The 22,211-nt window shown below is 45.4% G+C and overlaps 1 long non-coding RNA gene across 1 annotated transcript; it reads left to right on the forward strand.

Annotated features, from left to right (window-relative positions):
• Positions 1-1,012: 1,012 nt before the first annotated feature.
• Positions 1,013-20,994, forward strand: LOC115082334. Its single transcript, XR_003854139.1, has 3 exons — positions 1,013-1,117; positions 10,191-10,277; positions 20,835-20,994. It is a non-coding gene; the product is annotated as an uncharacterized LOC115082334 (long non-coding RNA).
• Positions 20,995-22,211: the final 1,217 nt, after the last annotated feature.

Genomic DNA, 22,211 nt, shown 5'->3' on the forward strand with positions numbered 1-22,211 from the left:
CCACAGATCAGTCCAGAGTCCTGCCCACTGGTGGAAAGGGGAAGTTTGGAGAGTCTGCTCGACTTATTGTTATGATTATGCAGAAGAATGATATGGGTTTTGGTGTGGGCACTGTTCCAGTTTTCCACTTTCCACTGCTCATTCAGGGGGGTGGTAGTTAGTTTTTGTATTGGTATTTGTTCTATTTTTTGGCTTGGGTACAGGTTAATACTGAGGGACTTCAGGTGGCACCTTGTATTATGTGGCAATGTCAGTAAAACTTACTGTGTCTCCATCTGCTGGAGGGGAGGCAAAACCCAGGAGTCTGGACTGATCTGTGGCACTACAGGAATGAAAATTAACAGGTAAGAGCCAATTTTCCTTTCCCCCTGCCGCAGAGAGCAATGATGGAGCTGCATCAACAGTATGAAGGCTTATTGGTTAAGGGTAGTAACCGCCACACCAGCAAGTCACCCCCATGCACTCTTTTCTTCATTCCCATCCTCGAGCCTTTAGGGATCCATAATGTTTATCCCTTGCCCTTTCGAATTCTTTCACTGTTTAACTCCAGAAGGGCATTCCAGGCATCCACCATCCTCTCCGTGAAGAAATATTTTCTGACGTTGGTTCTGAGACGTCCTCCCTGAAGTTTAATTTCATTTTTAGGAATAGAGTGATAACAGCTTAGTGCAGACTAGAGGTTACAGCAGCAGGTCAAGGTCTCAGTGTCTTTAGTTGTCCATAGCTGAGGCAGTTGAGAGAAGTAGGCATACGTGGTTTCTTTTCCATGCTCTGTTAGGCGTGCTCCTCTCCTTGCTGTGGGCTTTTATGGTTTTCCTTTCCATGCTATGTTGGAAATACTTTTCTCAGCACCACTCAAAGGCTGTCAGGGCCCATCATAGTAGCAGCACTCAGCTTCCCTCCCTCCCCAGGTATAAGCATCGCCAACTTAACCTGATGGATGTGGGATCTGAACTCAGATCTCCTGCCTCACAGCAAGGGGCTGGAGGAACCGGCTCAGTTTTGTACATCCTTCTGTATTGGATTTTCTTGAACCTTCTGCAGATGGCAGGTGCAGCGTGGGGTTGTCACCGTTCCTAAGAGCATCACCCCAACTCGGATCCTGGAAAACTTGCAGGTAAGAGTTACTACATCTAGTCTCCGGACTCTGTCCTTTAATCTTATTCGCTTGTATAGCTTCAAGAGTGGATGGCATTTTAAATTCAACTGTTGACTGCGTGGCAATCCAGTTGATTTGGGAGCCAGGGGATTTTTGATAACATGGGGCCAGTTTTAGCTGACCTGGTTTGGAGACATAACATTAGTTCGACTAAGCAGGTTAGAAATTTGTATCCCATAATGCATCATCGAAAGACCAAACTATGCCAAATTACCAGTGGCGCAGAAGTCAGGATACGGGTGCAGCTTTATTGCACAGCATAAAAGCTGGATGCGAGCAGACATTTGATTTTAAATCTGTTATTTTCATGGATTGTTCTCTAGTCCAATGTTTCACAACCTTTTCACACCCAGGGCACACCTACATTCACAAAAATGTCGTGTAGCACACCCAGCCTCCACAAGGCAGGCAGTGCAGACACGGAGAGGACTCATATGGCCAAAAGAAGAGCTAGGAAAGCACTGAAAGCCTCACCCGTCTCTCTTCAAAATGTTAAAACAAAGGGAGCGATGGGGCGGAGAGACACAGGCGTCTGTCATGATGGACCTGCTCTCTTTATGTACGAGTGCAGGAGAAGGGAGAAGTCGGTGTGATGTGCACAGCGAGCTCAATTAACTTGACTGCCGCATGTGGTTGCCAGAGCTCTTTCGTTGCTGCTGTTCTGAGAGTCCGTCCCGTTCGGTGCTCTCCTTACTCAGCCTTGGGGATAAGACGGGGAAGATGAGGAGGTGCTATGTGTAATGTGAGTGCTGCACAAAGTGGGTTCCAGCTATCCATGCCCTGCATGCTGCTCATTAATTATCACACTCAAAGGCTCGTGCTGTAGCTAGGAAGAGGCATGAATGATTACTCCTTCTCTGAAAGCTCTTACATATTTTAAGAGCCACTGCCGGTGCTTCTGGTTGCTGCGAGGTTCTGAGGGCAGAGCCCCGATGCTGGACTGTATCTGAGCATCACACAGTGATGACTTTTCCATGGCACACTGGTTGGGAAACACTGCATTAGATGATCAAGAGGTAACATGGGAACTTAGGGAAGACTAAATGAATTATCTGGGTTTGTGTTTATTGAGGAGAATGTTGGGGCGATATCCATGCTGTAAATGATATTTAATGGTGGCGATTTGGAGGAAGTGAAAAAAATCTGGGTAAACCTGGAAGATGTAATAAGACAAATAGCCAAACTAAAGAGTAGCAAATCACCTGGACCAGATGATTGTAATAACAATAAAAATAATAAATGTAATAATCCAGGTAACTAGTCCACCTTCCAGTGGCAGTGAGTACAGTAGAATAAGATACGAATCTAACTATAATAGAGAAAATTTGCCCCTCTCCAGCCCTGCCCCTCTATGCCCATCTCCTGAGCTCTCCAGCTCCGCCTTTCTCTCTCTGTATTGTCCAATCCACTTTCTGCTACCATATAGGAAAATTGGTTCTTATCTGCTAATTTTCGTTCCAGTTGTACCACAGATCAGTCCAGACCCCTAGGTTTTGCCTCCCTGTAGAGGTCTCATATGAGCAAACGCCCAAGGCAGGAGTTCCAACGTGGACGCCATGGATCAGCGAAGCTGGAGGTAATGCCAGACCCTGCGCATCTGGCTCTCCAGCAATCTGCAAACTTTGAATTGCAACTTGACAATGCGCTCCTCTGTAAGAAAAAAACAAACCTTCCTCGGCTTGCTATCAAAGTGGGCTCCCAAAAATTCCAACACTTGAAATAGGATGGGATGACTCTTGGACCAATCCACCATCCAGCTGAGTGATCGCAAGCGCCGCAGCACCAGATCCACCGCTTGTCTGTAGTGGACCCCTGACTTTGCCCAAATGAGCCAGTCGTCCAGTTTCTATGTGAAAACGAGGAACCTCGAGAGCCACATTCACTACCCTTTTTTTTTTTTTTTAATCCAAATTTGGACAGAAAGATCCCTCCATTGTTTGGCACCACAAAAGATATGGAATATCTTCCTATCCCTTGTTCCCCCAGTGGAATGGGAACTACGGCTCCCAGAGCTTGCAGCCGGTCCACGGTTTCCTGGTCCACGGTTTCCTGATCCACCTTGCTCTTGCAGAACAGAGCGCAAGGAGAAACCTTAAACAAGTCCTGCAGTGGACACTTTGAGAACCTACCAATCCAACGTGGTTTTGGTCCACTCCCCAAAAAATAGAGCCGGAGCCCTCCAATCAGAGAAAGAGAGGAGTGGACCGAGCTCACTTCATTGGGAGTAACTGGCTCCACCGGAGTCCTGGCCGAGACCTTCTCTGCCAGATTTCCTGCCCCCTCGAAAGGGCTGGTTCCAGGACTGCTGCCTTGCCTCTGAATCCCGCTGAAGGCCTGTGACCAAAACCGGGACCGCCCTGCGAAGGAACTCGTTTCCTCTGGGCTTGTCCTCTGGCAGCCTATGCCCTTTAGTCGTACACAGCATCTGTTACATAAGCCTTGGCTGCCTCTAGCAGTTCGCCTGTTTGGCCTCAGATGGAGATAGCCTTGTAGCCTGTAATTGAACCCAGAGCAAACTAGCTCTCTGCCTGAAGTTACTGCACACAGCAGCCTGAATGCCAAGCGTAGATACTGCCACCATCCTCTCGAGATAAATCGCCAACTTTTCATCTTGCATGTCCTTCATCGCTGCTGAACCAGCAACAGGTATGGTGGTCTTCTTGGTGATCACACAAAATAATGCATCCATCTCAGGATCGGCAACAACTCAAGCGTGTCCTCCAGCAATGGCTATAACTTTATCATCGCCCGGCCTACCTTGAGGCCTGTTTTGGGAGTGTCCCACTCCGACCACCAGCTTCCTCACAGACCTGTGAAACGAGAAGGCTTTCGCTGGACCCCTAAGACCATCCATGACTGGGTCCACTCCCTCTTGATTAGATTCCTCTTATCCAGAGCATCCGGGTTATTGTCGGGTACAGTCAGATCGTTGCCAGGAGTTTCCAAAATGTCAGGAACCCGCAAAGCTCCATCCAACTCATTGGAGTCAATATCCAGACTGCCCACCAATGTCCTCATCCCGAGGACCCTGGGCGCTCCTTGCGGAACCGGACCCCCAGAACTTGCCGGCGTCTTAGCCAGCTGCGGAGCACCAGGCCTCTGAGCACGGTTTTGCATTAAATATGCTCAATGTAAAAGCCGGACGAACCCTGAGGAGAAAAGAACAGGCTCTTCCAACCTGACTAGGAAGGATCCCCCTCCCCATCGGACTCAGGGTCTCTACGGTGAATAACACCCTGGCCCACTAGTGAAAGCTGGGGGGGAGGGGGGGGAGAGTTTGTCATACCCCTGAAACAGTCCCGATGGGCCTTTAGCCCTGGACAATATGGCCGCCATTCCCGCTCCCAGCGGGGGAGGGGGTGCTGACTTGCCAGGCGCTCTTGCGCCAGATTTTGATTTAGTGTGCCAGTCTGACACGGCCTCTGACTGCCCTCAGGTAGCGGGAGCACAGTCCAGTGTGCGACCATCGTGCGTGCGTATCGCTGCCGCTGACCTCCACCAGGCCTGTCCGCGTGGCAAAAATCAGCTCCACCATGCTGTGTGGCGGAGTAACTCCACCACCAGGAAACCCCTACGCAGGCCTGTCAAGGCTCACTGCAGCGTACCTGGCCGCTAACAACCTGGCCGCTCCTCTGCTTGAACTCTGGTTTTTTTTAACATTACAGAGCCAGAAGAAAAGGCAAAGAAAGAAAGTACTTCCCTGACACACGAGCTGCCGGATTCCAATTTGTTCTCCTGGAAGGGAGGGAACGGGCTACACCAGCTGTACACCCACCTCGGCGGCGACAGATCGAGCCAAACCAGGGTCTCCAACCCCCTGCTCATACTCCTCACCACCAGGAGGGCTTAGCAACCTCTTGGGAGGATAACTCAACCCCCCCCACCCCCCAGACTGCAGGGACTACAGCTCTGCCATCTACTGGAGGCAGAGAAATACTGAGGGGACTGCAGGTGGCACCTCGGGTTATGTGTCAGCAAAAGTAAAACTTTCTCTGTCGCCAATTGCTAGAGGGGAGGCAAAACCCAGGAGTCTGGACTAATCTGGGTAGGTACAGGGAAATGGAAATTGAGCTTCAGCCCTCTCTCTGGCTACTCTGTCCAGTTTTGCCCACCCTCCCCTCCCCTCTGAATTCTCCAATCCCCTCTCTACTAGACCCAAGCTCAGTGTGCACACTCTACCACACATCTCACTTCACAGTGTTTCCCCGTCCTTGGACAGGCTTTTACTACTAGTATTTTATATAAGATACAAGCTTGCTAGAAATCTGAGTGTTACAGCGAGAGTGCTCACAGTATTTCCTCGTCCTTGGACAGGCTTTTACTACTAGTATTTTATATAAGATATAAGCTTGCTAGAAATCTGAGTGTTACAGCGAGAGTGCTCACAGTATTTCCCCGTCCTTGGACAGGCTTTTACTACTAGTATTTTATATATAAGATATAAGCTTGCTAGAAATCTGAGTGTTACAGCGAGAGTGCTCACAGTATTTCCTCGTCCTTGGACAAGCTTTTACTACTAGTATTTTATATAAGATATAAGCTTGCTAGAAATCTGAGTGTTACAGAGAGAGTGCTCACAGTATTTCCCTGTCCTTGGACAGGCTTTTACTACTAGTATTTTATATAAGATATAAGCTTGCTAGAAATCTGTGTGTTACAGAGAGAGTGCTCACAGTATTTCTATGTCCTTGGACAGGCTTTTACTACTAGTATTTTATATAAGATATAAGCTTGCTAGAAATCTGAGTGTTACAGCGAGAGTGCTCGCAGTATTTCTATGTCCTTGGACAGGCTTTTACTACTAGTATTTTATATAAGATATAAGCTTGCTAGAAATCTGTGTGTTACAGCGAGAGTGCTCACAGTATTTCCCCGTCCTTGGACAGGCTTTTACTACTAGTATTTTATATATAAGATATAAGCTTGCTAGAAATCTGTGTGTTACAGAGAGAGTGCTCACAGTATTTCTATGTCCTTGGACAGGCTTTTACTACTAGTATTTTATATAAGATATAAGCTTGCTAGAAATCTGAGTGTTACAGCGAGAGTGCTCGCAGTATTTCTATGTCCTTGGACAGGCTTTTACTACTAGTATTTTATATAAGATATAAGCTTGCTAGAAATCTGTGTGTTACAGAGAGAGTGCTCGCAGTATTTCTATGTCCTTGGACAGGCTTTTACTACTAGTATTTTATATAAGATATAAGCTTGCTAGAAATCTGAGTGTTACAGCGAGAGTGCTCGCAGTTTTTCTATGTCCTTGGACAGGCTTTTACTACTAGTATTTTATATAAGATATAAGCTTGCTAGAAATCTGAGTGTTACAGCGAGAGTGCTCACAGTATTTCCCTGTCCTTGGACAGGCTTTTACTACTAGTATTTTATATATAAGATATAAGCTTGCTAGAAATCTGAGTGTTACAGAGAGAGTGCTCACAGTATTTCCCTGTCCTTGGACAAGCTTTTACTACTAGTATTTTATATAAGATATAAGCTTGCTAGAAATCTGTGTGTTACAGAGAGAGTGCTCGCAGTATTTCTATGTCCTTGGACAGGCTTTTACTACTAGTATTTTATATAAGATATAAGCTTGCTAGAAATCTGAGTGTTACAGCGAGAGTGCTCGCAGTATTTCTATGTCCTTGGACAGGCTTTTACTACCAGTATTTTATATAAGGTATAAGCTTGCTAGAAATCTGAGTGTTACAGAGAGAGTGCTCACAGTATTTCCCCGTCCTTGGACAGGCTTTTACTACTAGTATTTTATATATAAGATATAAGCTTGCTAGAAATCTGTGTGTTACAGAGAGAGTGCTCACAGTATTTCCCCGTCCTTGGACAGGCTTTTACTACTAGTATTTTATATATAAGATATAAGCTTGCTAGAAATCTGAGTGTTACAGAGAGAGTGCTCACAGTATTTCCCCGTCCTTGGACAGGCTTTTACTACTAGTATTTTATATAAGATATAAGCTTGCTAGAAATCTGTCTGTTAGAGAGAGAGTGCTCACAGTATTTCCCCGTCCTTGGACAGGCTTTTACTACTAGTATTTTATATATAAGATATAAGCTTGCTAGAAATCTGAGTGTTACAGCGAGAGTGCTCACAGTATTTCCCCGTCCTTGGACAGGCTTTTACTACTAGTATTTTATATATAAGATATAAGCTTGCTAGAAATCTGAGTGTTACAGAGAGAGTGCTCACAGTATTTCCCCGTCCTTGGTCAGGCTTTTACTACTAGTATTTTATATAAGATATAAGCTTGCTAGAAATCTGTGTGTTACAGAGAGAGTGCTCACAGTATTTCCCCGTCCTTGGACAGGCTTTTACTACTAGTATTTTATATAAGATATAAGCTTGCTAGAAATCTGTGTGTTACAGAGAGAGTGCTCACAGTATTTCCTCGTCCTTGGACAGGCTTTTACTACTAGTATTTTATATAAGATACAAGCTTGCTAGAAATCTGTGTGTTACAGAGAGAGTGCTCACAGTATTTCTATGTCCTTGGACAGGCTTTTACTACTAGTATTTTATATATAAGATATAAGCTTGCTAGAAATCTGAGTGTTACAGAGAGAGTGCTCATAGTATTTCCCTGTCCTTGGACAGGCTTTTACTACTAGTATTTTATATATAAGATATAAGCTTGCTAGAAATCTGAGTGTTACAGAGAGAGTGCTCACAGTATTTCCCCGTCCTTGGACAGGCTTTTACTACTAGTATTTTATATATAAGATATAAGCTTGCTAGAAATCTGAGTGTTACAGAGAGAGTGCTCACAGTATTTCCCCGTCCTTGGACAAGCTTTTACTACTAGTATTTTATATATAAGATATAAGCTTGCTAGAAATCTGAGTGTTACAGAGAGAGTGCTCACAGTATTTCCCCGTCCTTGGACAGGCATTTACTACTAGTATTTTATATAAGATACAAGCTTGCTAGAAATCTGTGTGTTACAGCGAGAGTGCTCACAGTATTTCCCCGTCCTTGGACAGGCTTTTACTACTAGTATTTTATATAAGATATAAGCTTGCTAGAAATCTGAGTGTTACAGAGAGAGTGCCTGTGAATTAATGTATGAGAGACGGAGGAAGTCCTTGATGCTTTCATGGCCCTGCATTTGTATCCATCGCTTTCCCATGGTCTTTGAAGTGGATATCTTTAGGTTTTCACAGGTAAATGAGACTTCCAGAATGGGAGGAAACCCCTTTTCTCTTTGAAGTTCAAAGAAGTGCCTGTTAAGTAAGGGATCAGAAAAATCACTGGGCCTAATAATAATAACCAAACCAGCTGAATGACATTGTGGGCTTGCTTCATCACTGACTGTGGTATACACCCCAGAAATCTGAAGAGCTCAAATGTATGAAATGGCAAACCTATTATTAGTCATTTGTAAACTATAATTAAAATTTCCTATTGTCCCTGAGGATTAGGTGCTGGCCAATGTAAAACCAGTCTTTCTAAAGGGCTCTAGGAATAATCTGAATGCCAGACCAGTGATCCTGTGGTCCATGCTGCAAAAAATGTTAGAAACGGTTCTAAATAGTTTATTGATTTTCTAAACCGTCACATCAGCCGTAGCCTTCACAACTATGTACAATTATAATTTATCATAAGAAATGCAATAGATTTTTAAAAACGGTAACAGCTAAAAATATTTAAAAGAGGAAGCACAAAGATAAATTAGCTGTTAAAAATTATGCCAAAGTAGTAAAGAATAAAATCGTAGAGCACATAGAAAGCCATGGTTTAATGTGACACAGCCAGCATGGATTTACCCAAGGGAAGTCTTGCCTAACAAATCTCCTACATTTTTTTGAAGGGGTTAATAAATGTGGATAAAAGTGAGCCGGTAGCTGTAGTGTATTTTGATTTTCAGAAGGCGTTTGACAAAGTTCCCCAAGAGAGACTCCTGAGAAAAATAAAAAGTCATGGGATAGGAGGCGATGTCCTTTCTCTGGTATAACTGCATAGCCAACATCTTCTCAGCCTTCCCACTTTTTCATAGCAATGCTCCTCCCATTGTTTTCATCGTGAACTCCTCATCCCTAAATAGGACAGCATCAGCATTTGTTTTCTTGGGTTGCTGCCTTGCCCGGGTTCCATCTCTGTAAGCACCCAGGCTGGACTGGCTCATCCTTTGCCTTCTTGTTCTCTCGTAACTCTTGAGCTATGACCCTTAATCCTGCTTTATGGGCACCCCTCAAAGTCTGAACAGAGACCTCCTTTATTATTTAAATCCAAATAATCCCTAAAGACTTTTCAGTTTCATTACAGAAACCTTGACTTCCAGTAGCGAATTATTCATTGACTCTGATTTTGTTTGAGGCCAATGCATGAAAGCGGTGCATAGATATAGGGGCATGGTCTACCACACAACAGGGTTGTTAATTATAAAAAATGTTATATACCACTCCTTCCAATATATTTCTTCAGTGTGGTTAACCAAGTAAAACAATCATAAAATCTAAAATCATATTAAAACAAAAACACACACATTGGATAAAACAATATAAAACAAATAGATAAGTCAGTAGCAGATAAAAATAAGATTGCACTTACAAAAAGGCTTCTGTAAAATATAGGACTTTCAGCTTCTTTCTGGAATGTTTTCCCTGTCTCTCATCCCTTAAATCAGCAGGAAGCAGAGAAGTAGCACTGTCATTTCCTAATCAGGGCCCCATGCAGAATGGGAGACTATGATTTAATCTACAATTATGCATTCCATAGATAGTGCCTCACTTCTCCCTTGTATTATTATTCAATGTTCCATGTTCACTGTAAAGCCTGTTGCTACATTACTTTTTCTGTAAATCCAAACGATTGTCGGTATATAAAAATCTTAAATAAATAAATATTCTCTGTCTCCAGCTGATTCTGCACAGCTCTGACCAGCTTGGAGCAAGAAGTTTACTTTAGTTTGTCTACAATTCGTTGGGGAAGCTGAGTGCAGCGGAGATGTGTGGGACGTAGTAGTGGCTCTGAAGGGGATGTATCCCTCCTCTCACTGCCCTTTCTCGCTTTCCTCAGGTGTTTGACTTCAGCCTCACAGAAGAAGAGATGAAATCGATCAGCAGCTTCAATAAGAACTGGCGCTACATAATACCAATGATGACGGTAACGGCCATTATCCCTCCTTTACTGCTCCCACTCTCCAGCATTCTCCCCAACCTCATCCCCTTCCTTTCTCCTCTCCCAGCCCTTTCCCCACTCTCCAGTATTCTCCCCATCCTCACCCCTTTCTTTCCACATTCTCTAGCACTCTTCCCCTCTCCCCCTCACCCCTTTACTCTCCAGCACTCTCCCCTCCCTTTCTCCACTCTCCAGCACTCGCCCCATCCTCACACCCTTCCCCCACGCTCCCTGTCCTTACCCCTTCCTTTCCCCATCTTACAGCACACTCCCCGTCCTTTCCCCACTCTCCAGCTCTCTCCCCAACCTCAGCCCTTCCTTTCCCCACTCTCCAGCACTCTCCTCATCCTCACCCCCTTCCTTTCCCCACTCTCCAGCACTCTTCCCTCCCTTTCCTGAACATTCCCAGATCAGTCTAGACAAGTGAGGTTTATGCCTCCCTACCAGCAGATGGAGACAGAGAAGAAAAACGTTGAGGCCCTGCTACATAACCGAGAGCGCCATCTGCAGCCCCTCAGTATTTCTCTTTCTCCAGTAGATGGTAGAGGTGCAAACCTGCAGTTCTGACTGATTTTTGGAGACTTGGGAAATTTGGCGTTTGGATTCAGCTCCCCGAGGTGCTATGTTCCTTTGTGGGCCATCCCTCGGGTTGAGCCGGTTGACCGAGGGGTTGGATACCCCTGTCTGTTGTGGCCACTATTTCTGGGGTCCTTGATAGCCAGAGGACTGGCTCCCTCTTGGTATTCTGAAGTCCCCTCCTGTCCACCGCTGGCTCTGTTCAGGGAAGTATCCCTTTTTATTCTTATTCTCTGTATTAAGCTTGTTGAAGCTTGTTTAAAAAAAAAAAAAAGAGGCAAGTTTGAGGGAGCCAGGAGATTCATCCTGTGGTGCAGTGCCGGGGCGGTTGACAGGAGGGAGAGAGCGAGAGAAGCCTCAGGAGAAATTAGTTTCCCCAGCGGGGGAATCTGTGGTGAGAGCCACATTTGTCGTGCGGCAGTTGGGTTGTTTGTTGTTTTTCCCGCGCGCTGGCGCACATCTTCGCACTGCTGGGCAGGGTGGTCATGTGGTGTGGGCCTGCCTCTTGGCGGTGCACTAGGTCTGAGTGAGATCGCAGGCCTCATGGCGGTCAAACCACGCATGGAGGCTTGCAAAGGCTGTGGACGCTGCTCTGCCCGCTTGGATTCTTGCTCCCTTTGCACAGGTCGTGCATCAGGAGGGGGGAGGGATCTTCCCTTACGTTTTCTAAGGCCAGGAGGGCTTCCTGGGCCGCGGGGCCCTTGGCAGGCGTCATAGGGGGGAGGTATCCACTGCTGCTCTCGAGGGGGGATGGCAGCCAGGGGACCCCAGCCAGCCAGGAATCCAATGACTCCCCTCCCCTGCAGGAACCTGAGGATGGTCAGGAGGAGGGAGTGGATTCGGAGTCCATTCTTCCTGAGCAGGGATTTGAAAGCCCACGAAGATTTTCCCCAAAATTTGTCCTGCTGATGCATGAGGCCTTTCTGGCTAGAAAGAGCGCAGTGGTGAGGAGATCCAGAGATAGAAGACAAGGTCCATCCAAGAGACCTAGGCTGGCTTCAGCAGGCGGTTCTGGGCCCCTGGGTTACAAGGTGTTTATGCGGAGGGTGTCCCAGGGATCTGGATGACTCGGATGAGATGCAGGAGAATTCTGCATTGCAGCAGGGAGCAGACCCAGATGGGGACCCTGATGAGGGTCAGACCCCAGATCCGGATATGAGCAAGGATGATCCGGATCTCGTTGAGGGTACCAGGATTGAGGGGCATGACCCTTGAGTGGTCTCCCTGTTTAAGAAGGAGGATCTTCGGCTCCTCATTCCACAGGTGTTGGAAGCCCAGTGCCTTTCCCATTCCTAAAAAGATTCAGAAGGTGCTGGGATCCTGTTGCGACTGTCGCTGCCCGACATCTCCACTACGTCCACCTTACCTCTTTGGCGACTCCCTCTTTGTCTGTTGGAAGTTTGGCTGCCGTTCCCCTCCGGTGTCCCCGGACCGGATAGACGGTGCACTCCGCCAAGTTCCATCCCGCTGGAACTTCCTGCCTCCACAAGGCCGATCAGATCAGCATACAAAGGCTCTCTCCAGGCTCCCCCAAGCAAATCCTTGGTCCACAGCTCCATTCATAAACGAGCACTTTCGACAGCGGGTCCACGCCATTGGAATTCTCTTCCCCCTGATATACGCCAGGAACAATGCCATCTATCCTTCAGAAAGAAACTGAAAACCTGGCTGTTCACACAAGCCTACAGCTGAAGAAGCCTCTCTCAACCTTTATTAACTCTCTCACATACCCCCCCCCCCCCCCCCCCCCCCCCACACACGTTACCTCCTCTGCTCTTCCTTCCTCTGGAAATGTTATGATAACACCTGCCTGAGATAACTCTCCAGCCGAATTCAGCAACCTTATGTTAATTTCCATTTGTTAATTTACTCTCGTCTCGTTACCATTTTGGTACTCTCCAGTTGTATTATTTTGAAATCTTTCTTCCAAAGCCCATGTTTATTCCCCTTGTTCAATGTAACTTTTTACCTTCTTTATATTGTTAATTGGTTCTCCCCTAGTTTCATTGTAAACCGGTACGATAAGACCTCGTCTTGAGCATCGGTATATTAAAAGAATTTAAATAAAATAAATAAATGTTTCCCAGCAGCCTAAGGGCGCGGCGTGGCCCCGACTCAAGTACCAGCAGTGGCGTGAACCTCAGGGGCGTCCCCCTGAGGTGACGTCATCCTCACCGGATATTTAAGGTTTCTGCAATCGCTAACAAATCGAGTTAGCAAGGGCTTTCCTCCAGGTATCGGCGGATGGGATTCGCTCTCCGCATAACTTGCTACTCTGCCTCCTCGGACGTACCAGGGGTACCTGCTCCTCGAGGGCCTTGCTCTCTGTCTTGCTTTTCAGATCGCAGTCTGGAACCGGTACTCGCTCCTCGAGGGCCCACATTTCTGCCGGGAAGTCATCGCTTACTACAACACCAGTGAGTTACCTTCTCTCTCTCAGAGCATTCCTTAGAACCAGGTACTCGCTCCTCGAGGGCCTAATTCATTTCCAGCTCCTGGGCTGTTCCAAGAGACTATTGTGTGAGTGTTACCATCAAGGCTCTGTTCTGAACTCTGCATACCCTGCCTACTCACTATATTCAGTTTCTCTACAGCTCAGTTATCCAGGATCGCTGTTCCAGTACCTGAGGGACCTCAGCCCTGCCGGGCACTTCCAGCTCACTACTGCCACCTACTGTCTAATAAAAGAACTAGTGTGTGTCTGTCTCCATACTCTGAGCCTGACCCATGGCCCCTCTCGGGATCTTCCCTCGAGGGCATGGTCATCTGCCACCGGCCCAAGGATCCACCCACAACTTCCACGAACATTAACAGATCCATGGCATACTGCTCCCCAGCCCTTGAGGCTGGCATCTGTAGTCACTACCACCCAATCTGGAGCCTCCAGGTCCACTCCCCTTTCCAGGTTGCTCCTCGACAACCACCACGAAAGACTGGATCTGGATTCCGCTAGAAGAGGTAATTGTAGATAATACTGCTCTGATATCTGATTCCATCTGGACAACAGTGCCTTCTGCAGCGGATGCATGTGAGCAAAGGCCCATGGCTGGGGAGCAGTGTGCCTAGCTCATTCTGCCCAGGGGCTTTGGTCAGTGGCAGAGGCAGCCTGGTCCATCAATAGTCTCGAGACGAGGGTGGTGCACAGAGCCCTAGTAGAGTTTCTGCCTCTGGTCCAGGGTTGAATTGGGGGGGGGGGGGGAATGACAGTAAGCAAATCCACGGCTCTCGTGCTAAACTTTCAAAAGGGAAACTTTGATAAAATGAGAAAAATAGTTAGAAAAAAAACTGAAAGGAGCAGCTACAAAAGTAAAAAGTGTGCAAGAGGCGTGGTCATTGTTAAAAAATACCATCCTAGAAGCACAGTCCAGATGTATTCCACACATTAAGAAAGGTGGAAAGAAGGCAAAACGATTACCGGCATGGTTAAAAGGGGAGGTGAATGAAGCTATTTTAGCCAAAAGATCTTCATTCAAAAATTGGAAGAAGGATCCAACAGAAGAAAATAGGATAAAGCATAAACATTGGCAAGTTAAATGTAAGACATTGATAAGACAGGCTAAGAGAGAATTTAAAGAGACGTTGGCCGTAGAGGCAAAAACTCACAGTAAAAACTTTTTAAAATATATCCAAAGCAGAAAGCCTGTGAGGGAGTCAGTTGGACCGTTAAGTGATTGAGGGGTTAAAGAGGCACTTAGAGAAGATAAGGCCATCGCGGAAAGATTAAATGATTTCTTTGCTTTGGTGTTTACTGAAGAGGATGTTGGGGAGGTACCCGTAATGGAGAAGGTTTTCATGGGTAATGATTCAGATGGACTGAATCAAATCACGGTGAACCTAGAAGATGTGGTAGGCCTGAATGACAAACTGAAAAGTAGTAAATCACCTGGACCGGATGGTATGCATCCTAGGGTGCTGAAGGAACTAAAAAATGAAATTTCAGACCTATTAGTAAAAATTTGTAACTTATCATTAAAATCATCCATTGTACCTGAAGACTGGAGGATAGCAAATGTAACCCCAATATTTAAAAAGGGCTCCAGGGGCGATCCGGGAAACTACAGACCGGTTAGCCTGACTTCAGTGCCAGGAAAAATAGTGGAAAGTGTTCTAAACATCAAAATCACAGAACATATAGAAAGACATGGTTTAATGGAACAAAGTCAGCATGGCTTTACCCAGGGCAAGTCTTGCCTCACAAATTTGCTTCACTTTTTTGAAGGAGTTTATAAACATGTAGATAAAGGCGAATTGGTAGATGTAGTATATTTGGATTTTCAGAAGGCGTTTGACAAAGTTCCTCATGAGAGGCTTCTAGGAAAAGTAAAAAGTCATGGGATAGGTGATGATGCCCTTTCGAGGATCACAAACTGGCTAAAAGACAGAAAACAGAGAGTAGGATTAAATGGACAATTTTCTCAGTGGAAGGGAGTAGGCAGTGGAGTGCCTCAGGGATCTGTATTGGGACCCTTACTTTTCAATATATTTATAAATGATCTGGAAAGAAATACGACGAGTGAGGTAATCAAATTTGCAGATAACACAAAATTGTTCAGAGTAGTTAAATCACAAGCAGATTGTGATAAATTGCAGGAAGACCTTCTGAGACTGGAAAATTGGGCATCCAAATGCTGATGAAATTTAATGTGGATAAGTGCAAGGTGATGCATATAGGGAAAAATAACCCATGTTATAGTTACACAATGTTATGTTCCATATTAGGACCTACCACCCAAGAAAGAGATCTAGGCGTCATAGTGGATAACACATTGAAATCATCAGTTCAGTTTGCTGCAGCAGTCAAAAAAGCAAACAATGTTGGGAATTATTAGAAAGGGAATGGTGAATAAAACAGAAAATGTCATAATGCCTCTGTATCGCTCCATGGTGAGACCACACCTTGAATACTGTGTACAATTCTGATCACCACAACTCAAAAAAGATATAGTTGCGATGGAGAAGGTACAGAGAATGGCTACCAAAATGATAAAGGGAATGGAACAGCTCCCCTATGAGGAAAGACTAAAGAGGTTAGGACTTTTCAGCTTGGAGAAGAGACGGCTGAGGGGGGATATGATAGAGGTGTTTAAAATCATGAGAGGTCTAGAACGGGTAGATGTGAATCGGTTATTTACTCTTTCGGATAGTAGAAAGACTAGGGGGCACTCCATGAAGTTAGCATGTGGCACATTTAAAACTAATCAGAGAAAGTTCTTTTTCACTCAACGCACAATTAAACTCTGGAATTTGTTGCCAGAGGATGTGGTTAGTGCAGTTAGTATAGCTGAGTTTAAAAAAGGATTGGATAAGTTCTTGAAGGAGAAGTCCATTACCTGCTATTAATTAAGTTATCTTAGGAAATAGCCACTGCTATTACTAGCAACAGTAGCATGGAATAGACTTAGTTTTGGGGTACTTGCCAGGTTCTTATGGCCTGGATTGGCCACTGTTGGCAACAGGATACTGGGCTTGATGGACCCTTGGACTGACCCAGTATGGCATGTTCTTAAGAGTGTTTTCAGACAATGCGATTACAGTGGCATACGTGAACCGTCAAGGAGGAACGAAGAGTCACGCTGTGGCTCGGGAAGCTCAGTTACTGTTTGGTGGGCGTAGTGTCACCTCGAGGGGATTGAAGCCTCCCACATAGCGGGAGTAGACAACGTGCAGACGTACTTCCTAAGCAGGCAACATCTGGATCCCAGGGAGTGGGAGCTGTTCCCGGAAGCCTGGAATCACATTTGTGCCAGATGGAGTATGCTGCAACTGGACCTCATGGCAATGTGGGCCAATGCAAAGACAAGATTCATCAGTCGCAGAAGGGAAGTCTGTTCGGTAGGACTGGATTCTCTAGTGTGCCTGTGGCCGAGGGAGATCCTTCTGTATTATTTCCTCTGTAGCTACTCATAGGTCAATTGTTATGGCACAAAGAAACACATCAAGGGTCAGTAGTGCTGGTGGCACCAGAATGGCCGCGGCATCCATAGTTTGCAGATTTGGTGTATCTGGCAGCAGACAAACCTCTTTGGCTGGCTTATCTGCCAGGATTATTGCGGCAGGGGCCCATATTTTCAGATCGGGAGAATTATTACCCTTCTGCAGGTGAGCTGGACTGCTACTTCCATGGTATATGTCAGGGTTTGGAAGGTTTTTGAGACCTGGATTCTCTGTCGGCGACAGTTCTGCATATTTTGTCCTTTCTACAGCAGGGTTTATTCAAGGGTTTGGCTTATAGTTCGCTCCATGCCCAGGTTTCTGCCTTGGGTTATCTCAGGGGCATGGTGCAGGATAAATCTTTGGCCTCCCATCCTGATGTCATCCGATTCCTGAAGAGGGTGAAGCATGAATGACCTCTGGTTTGGAAGATGTGCTCAATTTAGTCTTGCGGGTTCTCAGTGAGGCTTCCTTTCAACCTTTAGGATGGGCTTCCTTGAAGGACCTTACATTGAAGGTTGTTTTTCTGGTTGCTCAGCCAGATGGAGTTTGGAGCTTCAGGCTCTGCCTTGTCGCAATCCTCTTTTTTTGTATTACTAACGACTGAGTATCCTTGGGTATGGTACCTTCCTTTTTGCCGAAAGTGGTTTCTGCCTTCCGTGTGAATTAGACAGTTGAATTGCCGGGTTTCCCAGAATGGTATAGAGATTTGGCGGAGGGTAGAGATCTCCATATTTTGGATATGCGTCGCACTCTGTTGTGTTATTTGAAGGTCACTAATTCCTTTCGGCGATTGGACCATCTTTTTGTGTTCGGTGGAGCGAAGAAAGGAGAGAGAGCTCCCAAAGCTACTTTGGCTAGTTGGTTGAAAGAGGCTAATTGTTCGGCCTATATTTGAAAGCGTTGAGCCATTCCGACTGGTCTGATGGTATTTGAGTAGAGTGCAGGCAGCCTCTTGGGCAGTGTCAATTGGTGTCTCCCCAAGAGATCTGTAGGGCTGCGGTTTTGTCCTTGCTTCACACTTTCACCAAGCTTTACCGATTGGATGTTCTGACGCAAGAGGATACGACTATCGGTGAAAGTGTATTGAGTTGGTCTTTTGGGGACCCGCCCGGTGAGGGTTGCTTTGGTACATCCCACTTGTTTGGACTGATCTGGGCATGTCCAGGAAAGGAAAATTGGTTCTTACCTGCTAATTTTCGTTCCTGTAATACCACAGATCAGTCCAGAGACCCACCCTGGTTTTGCTGCCAAAGACTGATTTTTTCCTGGCATTTTTTGCTGTATATCAAAATGTTTCTTACCAATTAATCTGTTCTGATTTGTTGGATAAAGCAGTTGACTGACTATTTGGATACTGAAGTTATGTTGGTCTCCAGTTCAAGGATATCCAACCCAAGGATTTTTCGGTTCACCCTGGTATAGGGGGGAATTCTTTCTAATCTTGGCATGGGTACAGGTCAGTACTGAGGGACTGCAGGTGGCACTCTCTGATATGTAGCAGTGTCTCAGAGTTTTGTTCTCTGCCTCCCTTTACTGGTAGAGATGCATAAACCCCACTTGTCTGGACTGATCTGTGGTATTGCAGGAATGAAAATTAGCAGGTAAGAACCAATTTTCCTTTCCCTACTCTCCAGCACTCTCTCTCCGCCCTCACCCCCTCTTCTCACCTCTCAGCACTCTCCCTATCCTCAGCCTCACCCTCAATCTTCTCACCAGCACCTCCCAGCTCTGACTTCCCCTTCTCCCACCTCACCAGCAGTGTTGTCTTTCTCTTCCTGTTCCTTCACTCTCCCATTTTTCTTCCCTTCTATGATTGATAATTCTTATATCTTCAAGTGTATTTATGTGTAACTAACTAAAAGGATCCATCAAGAATGGTAGGCACAAAGGCTCTGTTGATCCTGCACTCACTGCTCCGTCTAGACAGAGGATGTGACCGAAACACACTCTCAAACACTCTGAATCTCTGTAACAATCCTTACGGCGTCCTTTGGCTGCAGGTTCCTCCAGCATAACCTGCTGCGCCATACTGCGTCCAGTGGCCCTAACTAGGAGTAGGCTGCCTGCCTCTGAGTCTTTATAGACCTTGCATCCGGGACTTCCTGTGGTGCTGGCTGATGACATCATCACTGCCTTGAGATATAAGGAAGCTCAGTAATAGGTCCTTTGGGGATTCCTCTGCCAAGGTGTTGCATTTGCTTCTGGTCCTGTCTCCTTCTCCTGTCTGTCCGTTTCTGCTTTTCTTTCACCTTTGGTCTGGTTTTTTGCTGCTGATGTGGCCTGGCCCGGCCTGTTGACATTGCTCTGCTTGCTGCCTGTCCTAAGCTTGTTTTTTTGTCTCTTCCTGAACTCTGGCCGTCCTGACCATAGCCTGCAATATGAAAGCCACCTCCTGTTGGGGCCTAATCTGTGCTTGCACAGACCAGGCTGCTCCAATCTGACAGCGGCCCAAGGGCTCACCTTCCTGAAGCGTGACAGTCTGTCTGTCTGTCCTACTTGATTATGGTATGAGCTCTCTTTGCTGCACAAACCTGCAGGAAATGGTAATTCATAAAATCTTCATTCAAACAAAATCTATTTCTACGGTCCAGATCATCAGACATTTTGCTTGCAAAATTTGAGATCAGCTGAAGTGCACTGAATCCATCAACAATTGTTCTCCAAATGTCCCCAAAAAGTGGTAATTTTCAGCATGACTGATCAACATGCAAATGCTAGCTAATTATTTAAAGAGAGCTTGTTTTATTGTATTCTTACATTTAATTGCAAAGGATGTGATTTTCAATAGGATTTACAAGTGTAAAAGTAGCAGATGATATATCAGTTTTCAAATCTCATTTACGTGTGTAAGGTCTTTTTGAAATTTACCTCCAGTGAGTTCTGGGATGTTTCTCAGCACACACACACACACAGCTATAAACTTAGAATTAAATTTAAACTATAAACTGCACACAATATTTCATCCCAGAACCTAGATACCATAGGACACTACCACCAAATGTTTTGGTTTAAATGTACTCTCTCCCATCAAATGGGACTCCTACATTGCTCTAAGCTTCAACAGCAAGAGGTAATGGAAAAAAGGATTTGCACTCATAAAGAGGGGAGTAGCTGGCTTGTTACGGCGGTTACTACCCCAAACCAAATATGCCTGATACTTCACTTTCAATGCATATACAGCATAGCTCTCTGCTTCAATGACAGGGGAGAAGAATAACTGATACTTCACACATCCAGCAGAGCTCTCTGCTACAACGGCAAAGGAGAAGAAAAAGGGTTCGCACTCAAAACGTGGGGAGTAGCTGGCTTGTTACGGCAGTTACTACCCCAAACCAAATGTGCCTGATACTTCACTTTCCATGCATATCCAGCATGGTTCTCTCCTGCATCGGCATGGGAGAAAGACTGATACATCACGCATTTCCAGCATAGCTCTCTGCTTCAACGGCAGGGGAAAAAAAAAAAAAAAACAAAAACAAAAAACTGATGCTTCACGCATATCCTGCATAGCTTCAACGACAGGGGTGAAGAAAAAAAAGGATTCGCAATCACAAAGCGAGGAGTAGCTGGCTTGTTACGGCGGTTACTACCCCAACCAAATGCGCCTGATACTTCACTTTCAATGCATATCCAGCATGGCTCTCTGCTTCTACAGCAGGGGAGAAGAAAAAAAAAAAAACCCAACAAGAGCTGTACAACATAGTCTAGGTAAAACAAATAAGCATGGGTGTAGCTTGCTTATCGCGGCGGTTACTGCCCCTACTACCCCTAACTAATCAAGCTAGATATTTCACTTGGATGCAGCTCCATCACTGCTCTCTACATTAATGGTGGGGGTGGAAGGGGAATAGAACAAGGAGCTAAGAGTAACAGATAAGAATGAGAGAAAAAATGTGTGAGGCTTGCTGGGCAGACTGGATGGGCCATTCGGTCTTCTTCTGCCGTCATTTCTATGTTTCTATGTTTACAAAATTTAAACATAATCCCCTTGACCTTTCCACTTTCTTACAAAAACTATCTTTATTGTTTCAGGTGGAAGGAAAATCCATCCCGAGAGATGCTGGACACCCTTATTATCCCTTTAATGATCCCTATTAATTGAGGATTACCAGCCACAAGGTCATCTCCCAGAAAGTTGCTCTATTTCCTTGGACTGTTGTAGCAGAACCAAAATAAAATGCATTATTTTTCACTGCCAGTGTGGGACACAGATTCTCTCGAGTCTCTGCCTTGTAACATGGAGGTGAGGAAGTATTCCGTTAACACAGTGATACTCTGCCCACCTACTTCTCATTCTTACCACTCATTCAGGGGTGTCCACTCTGTTGCAGATCTTGGCGTCATATGTAGCAAGACAAATTTTACCTTCCTTCTAATCCTGCCGCAGTATTGCTCACAATGATATTGAACAGAATCGATCCCACTTATCACTCTTCAGAACAGGTTCCATTTTTTACTACTCACTGACATCCAGCAGTCAGACAATTTGTAATTTAAGGTGACCAACTTTTATGTGTGTTTAAAATCATGAGAGGTCTAGAACGGGTAGATGTGAATCGGTTATTTACTCTTTCGGATAATAGAAGGACTAGGGGACACTCCATGAAGTTAGCATGGGGCACATTTAAAACTAATCGGAGAAAGTTCTTTTTTACTCAACGCACAATTAAACTCTGGAATTTGTTGCCAGAGAATGTGGTTCGTGCAGTTAGTATAGCTGTGTTTAAAAAAGGATTGGATAAGTTCTTGGAGGAGAAGTCCATTACCTGCTATTAAGTTCACTTAGAGAATAGCCACTGCCATTAGCAATGGTTACATGGAATAGACTTAGTTTTTGGGTACTTGCCAGGTTCTTGTGGCCTGGATTGGCCACTGTTGGAAACAGGATGCTGGGCTTGATGGACCCTTGGTCTGACCCAGTATGGCATTTTCTTATGTTCTTAAAAAAAAAAAACCCCAACTAAAAATAAGAGAGATAGGAAACCGATAAGGTTCTCCAAGATGGTGGCTGAGAAAATAAAAGCAAAAAGGATGGCATTCAAAAGGTACCAAGGAAGACAAAAAGAGGTACACAGGGAAGATTGCCTGCTGATGGTGAAAGACAAAAAAAGAAATCAGAATAGCAAACGCTCGAGTAGATCACCAAAGAGGTAACGCGAGGCGACAGAGCATTTTTCAGATCTATCGGAGAAGGCAGGAAGAGCAGAGGTGGCATTGTAAGAAGGAGATAAGGAAAAAGGTGTAGCAGAAATATTGTAGAGATTACTTACATGATAATCTCATTTTCCTTAGTGTATGCAGATGGACTCAGAACAAGTGGGTATAGTGTGCTCGTGCTAGCAGTTGGAGACGGATCTGACGTCAGCACGGGTACATATACCCCCGCAGGAAGTGCAGCAATTCAGTAAT

Source organism: Rhinatrema bivittatum, unplaced genomic scaffold (genome assembly GCF_901001135.1).
Source record: "Rhinatrema bivittatum unplaced genomic scaffold, aRhiBiv1.1, whole genome shotgun sequence".
Classification (NCBI taxonomy): Eukaryota; Metazoa; Chordata; class Amphibia; order Gymnophiona; family Rhinatrematidae; genus Rhinatrema; species Rhinatrema bivittatum.